This window comes from Apteryx mantelli, chromosome 1 (genome assembly GCF_036417845.1).
Source record: "Apteryx mantelli isolate bAptMan1 chromosome 1, bAptMan1.hap1, whole genome shotgun sequence".
Lineage (NCBI taxonomy): Eukaryota > Metazoa > Chordata > Aves > Apterygiformes > Apterygidae > Apteryx > Apteryx mantelli.
In genome coordinates, this window is record NC_089978.1 from 57,858,312 (window position 1) to 57,873,069 (window position 14,758).

At 37.0% G+C, this 14,758-nt stretch overlaps 1 protein-coding gene across 2 annotated transcripts in view; it reads left to right on the top strand.

The window, feature by feature from the left end:
* Positions 1–14,758, top strand: part of GPC6 (glypican 6) — a 769,191-nt gene that overhangs the window by 340,672 nt on the left and 413,761 nt on the right. The window lies entirely within an intron of this gene.

The window sequence follows — 14,758 nt, forward strand, 5'->3', positions numbered from 1 at the left end:
AGATATTCATAGAATTCCTATTAGCATAGGATTTCTATGTGGCTTTGCACCCTTGCTTGAACAGGATCAGCCTCCTACGTGACTGGACCTGCAGAGCTTCCTGAGTTCCTCTCTTCCACGGGAAGGAACCCATCTGTGCCTTCATGTCCACTGAGAGATACTACATTTACAGAATAGCTCTGGTGTCCATATAACTGCTATGAACATTGCAACTGATTAAAGCAGTATGACTCACTGATACATGCAAGTGAAATCACTGCTAATATTCAAAGAAGACTATAAACTGCCTTCTATTACACACAGAGTGGACAACACAGTCTAGCAGAAGTGATATTTCTGAGTTCTGTTGCATTCTCTGGGGCTGAAATCACTACAGTCTTTCAGTTTTCCAGAATCTGGTCTTCAACTCAAAAATAATGTCTCCTATACACACACACACATGCACACATGGAGCTGGAATACAGTCTACCTCCTACTGCTTGCATCTCTCCATTGCTGAAGGAGGTGATTGAGAATATACTGTATCTACTCGAACAGGCTGTATAATCCATCCTTTGACCTGGATGAAGGGACAGAGTGCACCCTCAGCAAGTTTGCTGACGATACAAAACTGGGAGGAGTGGCCGATACACCAGAGGGCTGTGCTGCCATTCAGAGAGACCTGGACAGGCTGGAGAGGTGGGCGGAGAGGAACCTCATGAAGTTCAACAAAGGCAAGTGCAGGGTCCTGCACCTGGGGAGGAATAACCCCATGCACCAGTGCAGGCTGGGGGTTGACCTGCTGGAAAGCAGCTCTGCAGAGAAGGACCTGGGAGTGCTGGTGGACACCAAGTTAAGCAGGAGGCAGCAATGTGCCCTTGTGGCCAAGAAGGCCAATGGTATCCTGGGGTGCATCAGGAAGAGTGTTGCCAGCAGGTCGAGGGAGGTGATTCTCCCCCTCTACTCAGCCCTGGTGAGGCCACATCTGGAGTACTGCGTCCAGTTCTGGGCTGCCCAGTACAAGAGGGATGTGGCACTACTGGAGCAAGTCCAGCGAAGGGCTACAGAGATGATTAGGGGACTGGAGCATCTCTCTTATGAGGAAAGACTGAGAGAGCTTGGCCTGTTTAGCCTGGAGAAGAGAAGGCTGAGGGGGGATCTTATCAGTGTATACAAGTATCTGAAGGGAGGGTGTCAAGAGGATGGAGCCAGACTCTTTTCAGTGGTGCCCAGCAACAGGACGCGAGGCAACGGGCACAAACTGAAACACAGACACTTCCATCTGAACATGAGGAAAAACTTCTTCACTGTGAGGGTGACAGAGCACTGGCACAGGTTGCCCAGAGAGCTTGTGGAGTCTCCTTCTCTGGAGATATTCAAAACCTGCCTGGACGCAATCCTGTGCAACGTGCTCTAGGTGACCCTGCTTGAGCAGGGGGGTTGGACTAGATGATCTCCAGAGGTCCCTTCCAACCTCAACCATTCTGTGATTCTGTGATTCTTTCATGGTGGGCAGAAGAACTAACTAGTGGTGCTGCCTGGGGGAGAATAATCCCTTTTACACAGATTTTCTTTCACTCAAGTAAGGATCACTAAAGATACAAAAGGTAAATTCTTCAAGATACAGTACCTGTGAGAAGATGGCAGCGCACTCGGTTCATCCATGCCCTCTGTCAAAATGACTACATTGCATTGTGTATCTGTAACCAGCAGAGTTCTGCTGCACAGAGAGGACAAATGATCTGATTTCAGTTTCATGACCACACCAGATGCACTCTTCTGGATTTCTCAAAACAAATTAAGCATTTTCCAGAATCTGCTAGCTTTTCTGCCACTTCTTCTACTGTCCGTGTGAGTTGTTGCAAATTATTATTGCATACATACTATACTATCCCCTGAAGTAAAATCAGTAGAGCCACTGAAGGTACTAATATCAAGATTCTGATGGTATTCAAGATCCCTGAACAAGGATCCACTTTTGTGATCTTTAGAAACAAGGGAAACTTTCCAACTTCTCCACATTAGAACAACATTAGAAATAAAGTTGATGTACAATGTAGTGACCATTAACTACTTCGGTGATATATTTTCACCAAGTTTACGTGAAAAAGCCTAGAGAGGGCTAGAAAAGGCCTAGAGTTTCTGTTGGTAATTTATCAGAAAATTAATTTTTACTTCAAGCACAGGAAGACATTTTAAAAACCTTTCAAACTTTTTTTAATTGTTATGAATGATAGTTTTGTTATTTCATTCCAGATACGTGGTTTTAGAAAGGATATTCTTCAGGTTTTAACTGAATGGAAACAAGTATTTCAGGCCTTCTCCTTTGGCAGGATTTCATTTCTCCTTGTTCATTTGTCATTTCTTCTTAAGTCTTCAAAATAAGTCTGTCAGTTCTGATCCATGAGATGCATACAGAAACAAAGCAAGCTATGTCTTAGTTGAATCAAAGCAATACAGTATTTCTTTTTTAGTTTTCAAAGTTTTAGTTAAATAAGTATATTCCTGTAGTCCAAGAGTTTCATGATGACCCCACTGTTCATATTTTAGAGCATTTAACTTCCCATACATTAATAATCTTACTATGTTTCACTGACTTCCAGATTTTTTTTGTGTATGCTCTATTTTCTTATGATTGCCTTTGATGTTTTTAATATTCATTTACATCCAGTTAATTGCATTGATTTTTGTGTCACCATTTATGCCAATAAATTTAGAAGAATGCATTTTCAGTTCTTTGCCTGAATAAACTCTTGTTTCTGGTGGTTTTCAATGTTTCCTGTACTTTGATATACATAAATGTGTGCATGCTCCAAGATATTTATAAAGTTGCTGGAGATTCCAAGAGAGAACGGGGGATGTAAATATCTCTTTCTAATTCTGTATCTGTTTCTAAGTTAAAAAAGCTGTCAGGACAATTTAATTAAGCTTGCATTTTGTCTCTTAGATACATTTCACTGTGCAGTATCAATAGTTTACACACAGGCAGAGAAAACATTTCAACATTTCAAAAATGTTGAAAACTATTTCATTTTAGTTACCCATCTTTTACTTAATGTGCACTGCTCTGTTGCTCGGAATGGTTGGCGTGTATTTCTATAGCAGATGCCTGAATTCCTCTTTCCTCTTCATAGTTACTCCACAGTTCTATCTTCTCATTATAATGCTTCCAAGAGGGAAGCATTTAGAAAGGTGTAAAAACACTGACTGCTATGGACATTGATGTATCTTGAGTAACCTTAACTGAAAGAATACAGCCTTGTTAGAAGTGAAATATTAACACAGATATATGAGAGATAAATGTCAAATATTATTGTAACTATATTTATGGTTCCATATATTTTAAAAGAGAAAGAGTTAATTTTGAGATACTGTTTCTATGTCTTTAAATTCCATATAGGGAATTTAGGTTGCCTAGAGAGGTTGTGGAGTCTCCTTCTCTGGAGATATTCAAAACCCGCCTGGATGCAATCCTGTGCAATATGCTCTAGGTGACCCTGCTTGAGCAGGGGGCTTGGACTAGATGATCTCCAGAGGTCCCTTCCAACCTCAGCAATTCTGTGATTCTGTGATATGAGACAATCTTATAATTGCTATAAACAGCAAGTCAATTACAGTTAAATATATATATGTATGTAATGTATATACTAATAAAGTCTTCAGGAGAACTTTACGCCAATTTAATTATGATTAATTATGATTTAATTATGATTGGAAGCATTCATTACATCCTTCCTTCAAGCTAGACAGGAGTAATGAGAGGAGTCTGCCATGCCAGTGCTGTGGATTTATGCTGCCATCACAAAGGTTGCACCTCCACTGTCAATTTGAATCATTCCCTTTTTCATTCCAGAAACCTGTTCTCCCTGATTGTTCACATGTTATGCATGCAAAATCACTCCCTAGAAACCCTTTTGGAGTGGGATAACCGTGTCCTTCTGCAGTTCAGACTCAGGAGCGCTTCTGTGCAGAGGCTGGTCCAACGATTGCTCCAACAGGCAGGGAGGTTGCCCTATCTTTCGGCAGGCAGCGCATGCTTTCAGCTTCTTGCCACAGAAGCAAAAATTTGACAGGCTTCAAGGAAGCCATTTATCTTGTCCATTTCATACAGATATATTAATTTGTAAAGAACTGTAAAAGTGTTGCTACAATGTCTCATGCGCTAAAATGAAAGTGACCTCTGTGGAGCTCTGGACGAGAACCGGTGTCACATGGCAAGAGAAATGCTGTGTGCTGAGACTGGTGTCCTGGGTGTCTTGAAGAGGCTTGTGGAATACTTATTGCATCCAGGTTACATAGAGCCTGAAGGTGCATCCAGACTCACCTATAAAGAGCAGGATGGGCTTGGCTCATTCTGGACTCAATTAGTTAGAGTCATTCCCTAGAGCATATCACAAGGGCCAGATAGCCAAAATGTAATTACAGATAGACAGAATGATAAATTCTGGTTTTGAAAATCTTAAAATGTGGCCTCGTTTCAGTCACCAAGAAAGGGGGACTAGTTCTTTCTCTCTTAGTGAGAGTGAGGTGTCAGTTTTACAAATGTCTGTAAGGGTCAAAATAATGTAAGGCACTGGGCAAACTACCTTCTTAGGGGACTGCCAGTTATTTTCTTTCTTGCCTGTGACTAGGCTGCTAATAGTGCTCATTTACTTATCAAAGGTAACAGTGGAAGTTATAGCAAACTCATCAACTTAATTTATGATGACATGTTCACTTTATCTATGTAAGCTGGACCAGAAATGTTCCCTCTCCCCCCGAAATCTAGAGATAAAATCATCACTCTGAAAATGAAAACATCGGACTCGTTATTGGATGCAGAATGTTTTTTTATTGGCAACAGCTTAAAAAGTCAAATAAAAATATATCCTCCTTTGTTGCTATGTCAAACTAAAATAAGAGGTTAAATGACTCTTAGCAGACTATTAGTATCATTCTTTAAAAGACACTGCTAAGTATCAACACTGTTTATTGGCTCTTAGTAACCCAAAGATCTTTTAACTTTTTAGTATTAACAGTGGAAAATCATCATATAGAAACCTTGGAAACCAGAGTGACGACAATGAGGGAAAGAACAGTGCACAGACTGCTCCTTTATAGGGTGCCGAGGACAGTAGCTGCCTATCGCTGAATGCTGAAGCAATGTTATTTTCATCTGTCATTTTTGGGGGGTTTATCCATCTGTTAATGCACTTATACTCAGCTTAGTGTCCTGACTGAAATGACTTATTTGTTGCCGTTCTTCAAATGTCACTAGACAAAGCATGACCTCAGAAAATAAACCATCTTCTTAGCTGACTAATCACAATACTTTTTTTTCCTATTTTATAAATTTTTAAATCTTTCCTTTTTATTTCAAAAAAGATTTTTGTGATACAAGTTTGCAGTATTTAAAATATATGCACCTAGTGTTTTTTTTTCTCTCAGAACAGATTAGTAAAACTTATTTCAGTACAAGTCAAATAGTTAAAATGCAAATGAAGTATAAAATTATGAAAAAGATGAATGTTTTACTACAGAGTATCAGCACAGTGTCTGGAGAAAAACAAAATAAAACATTCTCTCATTTCATGTTTAAAGAACTTTAATAGATTGAAGCGGTTGATAAAGAGAAACTTGATGGCATAATCCATTTTCACTTTTAAGAAGACTCTGATGAAGTCCTTCACGAGTGGCTATTAACAGTGGAGTGTCAAGGACAAGATTCTGAAGCAAGTTCAGTGATGCCTGACTAGTAATGTAGAAAAAAATCCCCACATTTGAAGATGATACAAAATTATCTGGGTAATTCCAGGAAAAAAAAAAGATAGAACCTCCGAGAAATCCAGCCAGGCTAACAAAATGGGATCATGTTTTCAGATAAGTTCACTGTTGAGAAATGCTAGGAAATCTGCTTAAAGAATATGTGAGCTGATTAGCCTGCTCCAAGTTAATTGTATAGATTCAGGAGAATGAGGAGACAAAAAAGGCTTAATAATTTCTGTGAGGAAATCAGAGAGAATAACATAAAGGGCAAGAGCTGTTAAAAGCTGCGAGTAAAATGTGCGAATGAATAAGGATTCTTACTTGAGACATACATATAATAGAAAGGATTAAAACACTACAAAAGGAAGGGAGAGGAAGAATTGATAAAGACAGGCAGAATGTAGAAAGTTGGTTGGACACTGTGAACAAGATGCAATGACCTATCCTATTTAGAAGCTGCAGTCAATAAAATAGGAACATTTGGTACAGGAAAAAGTAAAGCTTATTCTAGCATATAAGCTACATAACTACATTTTCTTTCAAGTTCTCCCAAGGAATTTGATTTACAACTGTAAAAATGTGTTCAAAAACTCGCAGAAATCATCACATCAGAACTGGTTTACCTAAACTCTTCTCTCTGTCTCTTTTGGTAGCCAGTGCAGGAACTGAGGCAATAAAACCAAGTAGGCAGACAGAATTGCAGACATTTGTTGCATGCCACAGAGAAAAGTCCAGAATCCAATAGGTTGACATATATTTTTTCATAAATTTCTAAAAGCATGATACATATACATGCTTCAACTTAAAAGAAAGAATTCTATTTATAGAACGATGCAAAGAAAAAAAAGAATGATTTAATAAATTACATTTATTAAATAATTTACTCATTATAAATAATACGAGTGTTTAAACATGAAATAACCTTCCTAGTATGTATTCACTGAAATTGCACATGAACTGAAAATCTGTTTTTACATGAGTGGGAAATTGATAAGACTTTCTGCTTCACAATTATGTTTTTTATGACTATGGATTTACCATACTATTTTCCTCTTCTTCTGTTTTTCTCTTTTCATTTCCACAGTGGAGGAAAGGCTTGGACACATGACCTGCACATGTGGAATGTGGCAATCCTTTTCCTCATTATTTTAATTGTACTCAAAAAGAAAGCACCAAATTACGGTTGTTGGTTCTTTGAATAATTCCTGGCTTTTGGCTATCACTTCAAGGAAAACTTAATGTAAAGTGTATACAAGAACACAAGTAGGTGTATAAATATATAAAATCCATTATGAGGAGGTTTTCATAAGTCCATGTGTGACTCTATATGCATTGACTTATTTTTAAGTTTCCACAGGGACTTTCTCCTTCATCTTCTTCCTCTTCCTCTTCTTCTTCTTCTTCTTCTTCTTCTTCTTCTTCTTCTTCTTCTTCATCATCATCATCATCATCATCATCATCATCATCATAAAAGTTAGAGGGCCAAATCTCTAATTTTGCTTTTTCCCCCTACTTCAGTCTTGCCTGAGTTGTCCTGAGTTATTATTTCTGTTTTAGGAAGATGTTGCCAGTCTGTGGTTAGTAAAGGACAAAAAGCTTTATTTTTAAAGGTTCAGCTAAGGAGTTAGGTAAAAGTTGGTCTTTTCTTCCTGATGAGCAGAAAAAAAGTTTATAGCCATAAATGTCTTGGTCAAGTTATATTATGGCTTTTGGTTACCTTTTCTTTTAACATCTAATTATGAAAATCATTGCCACAATACCCTCATTCTTGCCATTGCCTTTCTCATTAGTCAAAACGTTATTACCTGTGGCAGCATTTGCACCCTGTGCTGGTGCCCGGAGTGTACTGCGCACGAGTACAGAGCCAGCAGCCAGAGCATGCACATCCACCCCACAGGTAGGACAGTGCCTACTGCAGGGCAGCAACCTTGATTTCCTTTGGGAGGGAAAACCCTTGAAAAACAGCAGTTTTGTGTACAAGCATGTGCAGCAAGACTGTGGACCAAATATAAACATGAGGGAAATTTTTACTTGAAAGAAACCCTTCCTATACCTTCTTTTAACCCCTAAAAATGCATTTCAGGGAGCAGACTCTAGCTATGAACTATAGTGCAATAGGTGATAATAATGCATCAGGGAAATTACAAAGTTTACTATTTATAATGTAATCTGATTGAAACAGAGCCTGTACTTTCTAGGTATGTATGCATAGTGCCCATCACTGTGCTGAGATTTCTGAATGAACACTCTGATAATGCAGAGGGACATGCAAAAGATACATTTTACATATAGAAATAGTCATTTTTAAAGATTACATATCGTAATGTCTCTCCAGACAGACTAGCTTTACTTAGGAAACATTAACTTTGCATTGTTTCACTGTGTTTTAGGAACTGTAAAACTGGATACAGGCTGAGAATTTCAGAAGAGTCTGAAGGACATGCGCATTCTATTAATTTTAATGAAAGATGTGTTTAATTTTGCGCGGTGTGGCTTTAAGTCAGTCTTTATAGACAGAAGGAATGTAAAGTGATATGGTTTCTGGAGATTTACATGTTTTGTTCTTTACATTCAGTTTGTAGAAATAACAGAAGACTTCATATCTCACTGCTTTATATTCAGCAAATTTACTTAATTCACACTCTCTGGGCGTTCTATTTGCTCCTCACTACAAGGCACAAAGTGGAGGAAAAGTAAGAAGAAGGTGGTAGAAAGACTACTGCAACCATCAAGAAGTTATAGGTATCACAGGCCAGATCCACACTAGAAGCAAAAGTGTTTATGGAGAGAGAAAGAAAATTTGTAGATAAAACTATGCAATATTTCTGTCAAGGGAAAAAATATGCTCAAGAATTGGTAGTTAAATTGGCATAAAATTGCTTTTATCACCATGGGCTTGTCTGAACCAAACTGGTGAGAGCTCAAACTGACAGGAACAGGTTGTCTTGCTGCTAGATGTGGAATATTTTCAGGTAAATCTGAACTAACAAATCAGTTTCTCATATAAACTCAGTAAAAAATTCCTTGGTGTTCCCTCCTTTTAGACATCAGAAGAGCTAAATATAATCAGAGTGGTTCACCAAATGTGGGAGAATGAGTTTTCATTATTGTTGTATATTATGATTCTCTTCAAAACTGGACAGAGTTTATTTTTCAAAAAAGAGAGATAATCTCTCATGCTTAGGTGACCCTATTTATTAAGTGTTTCAGTGTAATATTCTGAGTAGGTCAGTATGGTAATGATCTTGTTTACATTAAAATATATTCATACCTACTATATATTTTCAGGCTTTATACTCGAAACAGACTTGTTTGTGAATGACATTACCAGAATTGTATCTCATCAACAATTAAAAACCAAATACCTACCTTTTAAGAATTTATCTGTCAGATAGATAAATATTAATTTACTGAGTCCATCTGCTGCGTTTCAGTCTACAAAACACCACAATTAAAATTTGACTTAGATTCATTACACACAATTATTTTTCTTAATTCTGTAGTGCTTTCTTGAAATATTTTATTGAAGTAAAATAGGGCAAGTTTAGGAAAAAAGTTTTCTTGTTGTTCTTATTGAAATTTATATTCAAAACTGTTAATCTTATACAGTTAATATTCTAATAACTGAGGCTGAGATAATTTTGTATGTGAAAATGTATTCAAAACCGTGCAGCGGTATGCTGCTAGGCTTAAGGTAAAAGAGTTTCTGAACATTCAGTAATGAGACTGTAATCCAGGAAAATTATTCATTTTTAAGCACAGGTTCTTTAATATAGCTTTATAACCTTCTTAATATGGTGAGTGTACTTGAAAGGACAAAAATCATTATTTCCCAGAGATATAAATGTTTCTCTCACTGAGATTGGGAAAACTTTGAGTAATTGGGGATTAATGGAATATATGGGAAAGTAATAAACTGGTCTTTTATGCACAGCTTAACTTGCAGAATATGTTTATTAACTAGGTGGAATACTTTGTGGAAAGGACATATTTTAACAGCTTAGAAGTTTATATTAGCAGAGACCAAGAGCTTGAAACACAGTATTCATGAATATCCTGATTCAGTAAAATATTCCCACTGAGGAAAGCATATGCAAAGGTAACGTAAAGCTGACTCTGAAGTCCCGTTAGAAATAATCTAAATGGAAGCATATGAATAACTTCTTCCCCATTTTAGAGAAACACCTACACCTCTGCTTTAAACTCATATGCAATGAAGTTCTTTCCCAAATGGGAAATCAACCAAATAGGAAATGTGAGCCATCATGTGCCTAAACCAAGGACTTTGTCCATATAAACACCATTGTGTATGGATTTATAAATACATTTATTTTGCTGCTGTGTTTAAGGGACCAAAATCATGCACGGAAATGAATCAACATTCAACAATGTGTAAACCTTTCAGATGTTAACCTTCAATGTTGTAGCATTAAACTAAGTTCCAAACAATCTTATGGTATAAAAGGCCGTATCATGATTTAAGGAATGTTTCTCTTTTCCTTGACTAAACTTGTTCCATTTCCTTTTTCAATGCTTATACTTGCCAAATGTTTAGTGTTCAGTTAGGTAATCCTACAAAAAAGGAGTTAACATCTTATGAATTCTGGAAGAACATTTGCCTTTCATAAATTTTTATATGCACAAATACTTGTACTATTGCATTCCCAGATGAGTAGCTGTCCTGACTGTAAAATAATGACAGCCGTGAAAAAACATTGATAGATAAATAAATAATTATGGAAAAAGTAATCCGTGGTTAAATCAAATATAACAATTTTTCTTAGCCCAGCTCTGAATATTCCTAAATAAATAAATGGTTGAAAGGTGAAAGCTGTGCTTATCAAGATGGCAGGTTTAAAACGTGACATTTTCTATATCTGTAGCATGCCCACTGCCTTTCGATTCTGAACTTTGGATTGATTACCCCTCTGTATCTGAGTCAGTAAGAAGTGGCTTTGGGATGCTTCTAGGTCCATTCCTCCTTTATCAGTTCAACTCTGATTTGAATTTGACTGTGCATTATTTTGAAATGAGCAATCAGGACTTTAAGTATAATCATGGACATAGTAAAAGGTGATTGTTAACATTTAATAGAGTTTATTTAGTATCTCTGAAGCGCCACTAAAAAATCTTCTAAAAGTTGACCTACCCAGCATAATATTAGCACTATAAAACTAATAAATAAAAACAAAAATTAACTTATGATTGTAGAGAGCTGAGCAAATAATTTCTTTAGAGCCTCTGGAGGTGGAGAAATGACAGATAGATAGGTAGTGAGGTATATGCACACACATACATGCACATAGACAATATACGCATACACATACACATCCATGAATTTTGCTAGGCATTCATCTGTGCATTTCACTGTGGCAGTTTGTGCATGGCTCTCACATCTTCTCTAAGTGTCAGGATATTTTGAAGAAATGAACTCTATGGAGGCCACAGAAGTATGAGTATTCCCCATAAAAGCACAAGCTTTTAAGTTATTCTATTCTTGACAAATTGCACCTTACAATTTTTATTGAGACTTACATACAAAAGGGGCTGTAAGCTTGCCATACACAGATCTGTGACTGATGGTACTAGAGAAATAAAATGCTAAGAAAGCAGGTCAGCAATGCTTGAAGCTGAAAATAAAAATAATCCACAATTTATTATTTCTTCACAGATTTTGGCCTTTTAATATATTTAGGGTCTTGACTCATCATATTTGAAAATTTTCAGTTGGTTGTATTCTACCTGCAAGAGCCTCATTACTGTGTGAACGGGAAAAATACAAAACAAAACAAAACAAAACAAAATCCCTGGAGTCCCATCTTTTAATATATCCATTTATCCGAAAGGGGACGGGAGCCTATGATCTCAAATCTGTTTCCAAATTTTTTTCAGGGTGAGGAGCAATAAAATCATTGGTATCGGATATTTAACTAAGTAACCTTTTCAAATAATAAATCCTGAGGATAGGATAGCCACAGTATATAAAAGAAATAATAAGATCTGATCCAGACCATTACCTGCAAGTATTATAAATGCTAGTGATGGTGCACAGGCAGATCCCATTTATTTTCAAGTAAATGGCTTGGTTTCACCTGTCTTTATTATGTTTTCCACATATGTGAGACTATCATAGAAAGCATAAATTGATTTGGAGAGTCTGATTAATGTTGTGGGTTGATTTATTGGCTTTACTTATGTCTCTGCCTTTTTCATTTCACTCTTTGTCTTCATTCAGCCCATATTTATTTGTTTCTCACAAAAGTTCTAATTTGGGTTCTAGCTTCTTCCCGTATCTCTTTTTCATTGAGCCGTCAGATTTAGCCATAAGGCCATTTGGACTAAGTGAAGTCAATAGCTATCAAAAAGCCACCATCTTTTATGAAAAATGGAAAGCTAAGAGCCTGATTCTTGTCAGCACTACCAATATGCCAGTATTTTCCAGGCTGTGCCCAAACTATAAAGTTAGCATGAGTCCAAGCTCTTGGAGGTCTTTAAGCAGGATTCATTTCACTTCACATCAGGTATCTACTTTTGACCTAGTCACTGGCTATGTCTGTATTGTTTAATAAAACACAGCTGTGGAGCGGGCTTGAGAACTGGACTACTGATGTCCTTACTGCATGTTTCCTTGTATGATTTTGGCCCATGTCACCTAGTGCTTTCTTTGCAAGACCCCAAAATTGTCTGTGGAGCACACCTTGGGTGCCCTTCCCAGTATGGAATACAGAAGGGACTGCACAAGGCTTGGCTGTCTTTAATCTACACAGTTCCTGAGCAGTATTGCTACGCTAGTAATACCCCATATACACTGATGCTGTCTTCTGACACATGCAAAACAAACCCTCAATTTCATGCTATAAAAATACTACTCTAGTGGGCTGTACCGCAGTGTTACATCAAACATTCTGAAATGAAGAAAACTACAAATAATAGTAATATACCATGACCAGCAAGGTAACAAGGGGATTCAAAGGAAACCAGCAGCTAAGTACCAGGCAGTGTGAATGCAACCAACCTGTGCACTTGGCATGAGGGCCAGAGAATGCCCCATGACCCTGTTCAGGTTAGCAGTGTAGATACAGTCTCTTTATTGCCGATGGGGAAAAAATAGGCACTTCTTAAGTGGAATTAGTCTCAATCTACTGTAAAAATATAGTTCAGGTTAGCTGAACTGTGCTCTAGCAGAGCCTATTAGGTGAGATGAATCCCACCTTGAGTGTCTGTGAAGACTTCAGGAAGTCAATGAAGAATATTCATTCTAGGAAAGTATTTTGTGTTCACCTCAGACTGTGGTGATCTGTGTCATTGGATCAAGCTCCAGTTCTTTTTGCATTCACTTTTGTGTGTGTGGGTTTTTTTTTTTTTTTTTTTTTTTGTTAGGGGGTGGAGGGTGTTGTTTGTTTGGTTTTTGGAGTTTTTTTTACAATGGTAGCTGAATAGCCATTGCGTATTAGGAGATTTGTGCCAGTTCTGGAAGTGTTCCTTCAGAAAGCACATTATGTACTGGGAGTCCGCTGATAATTTTTCTGTTTCTGTGTTTGTTCAGGAGAAGAGAATTTGTCCTTGCTTGAAAACAAGAAATTCAAAAAGCAAATTTCAAGTTCCACCCTCACAGGTGTTGAATCTTATCTTATTGGAACAAACACAGATAAACCCCTACAGTGTGATCTCATGTTCAATAAACAGCTTAGTTATTAAGGTTAAACAGTGCTCCTGAGAGATATGCTAATGTCCACCTTATTTTTGACAAACGTGGTTTGAGCAGTTTTGCAGTCTGAAGGGACACTGGGCTGGAATGGCTCATGTGGGGCTGATTAACTATTGGAACTAGCACTTGAAAATAATAGCATATTTTGAGAAATTATTTTTAAAAAGGTTTATGAACACAGTATAAAAAATCCTTCAAAGTAAGCACAAATTGTTGAAAATTAACTGAATTTTATCAACTAAAATATCTTGTGTTTGTTTCTTAATCCAAATAAATACTGAAAAATGTACAGTTTCATTAGAAGTGGTTCTTTGCAAGGACTGCATTTCCAACCAAGGAAAAAGTCTTTTTTTCCTCTAGAATTGAAAATGTAACACAGTTAAACACTTGCATAACTGCAAGATATGAATTGAATTAACAGTTAATGTAGTTTAAATAATACATTGATTTAAAATTGAAAAGTTTTAAATACTGAATCTGTTGTAAAAAGTAAGTGGCTTCCTAATGCTTCTGTTATGTCAGTGGTGGCATCTAAATCTAGAGCAAAGCTACTGCAGCAGGTAAAATATAAGTATTTAAAAGCCTTCTAAATAACCTTATAATTTGTTTCACTATAGAAAACATAGCAACACTGTAACATATATTCAGAATTTTAATACCTAAGTAGTATTCCCTTGTACAGTAAATCTTTCTTTTAAATACTTTGACTTAAGTGAATGGTATGGCAGTTTTCGAATGATTAACATAACGTGTCAGTCTTCTGGCCAGAAGAAATGACAGTATAAATCACTTTAGAGAAAACAAATCTTCAATTTTGTAAAGAGTGGCTGTAAGTTGAAAAGTGACTTTATAAAAACAGTATGAAAGGTTCAGCAGTGCTACTGTGTTCCAGTTTTTCTAGACAATTGGGTCTTTTTGCATATAAATAGAGGTGGTTTTATAACTGTCAGACCTGCAGAGTAGCTCTGGACTCTGGTCATCCAGCTGAATTCTCATCCTGTCACACATCTGTTGCCAAAAGAAGGCAGAGTGGTTGCACGAGTTTCACCAAAGACGTGATACTGAAGACAAGTGTTGTACAGGCATCATTTAGCCTGAAAATTTTCTCCCACTGGGAAGACGGATGTGATGAAAACTATCACGTTTGGTTTGTCAGATCACATGGAAAAGTATGTATCAGGTAATTTTCATTTGTAAACTTGCAGTTTTGCTACAGAATGAGAAAACCCAATAGCAGTGAGCAAGAAAAAGACATTTTTGAAAAGTTCGTTTTGAGGCTAGAAACTCTGTGCAAGATTTGTGTGCCCAGAAACTATGATAAAAATT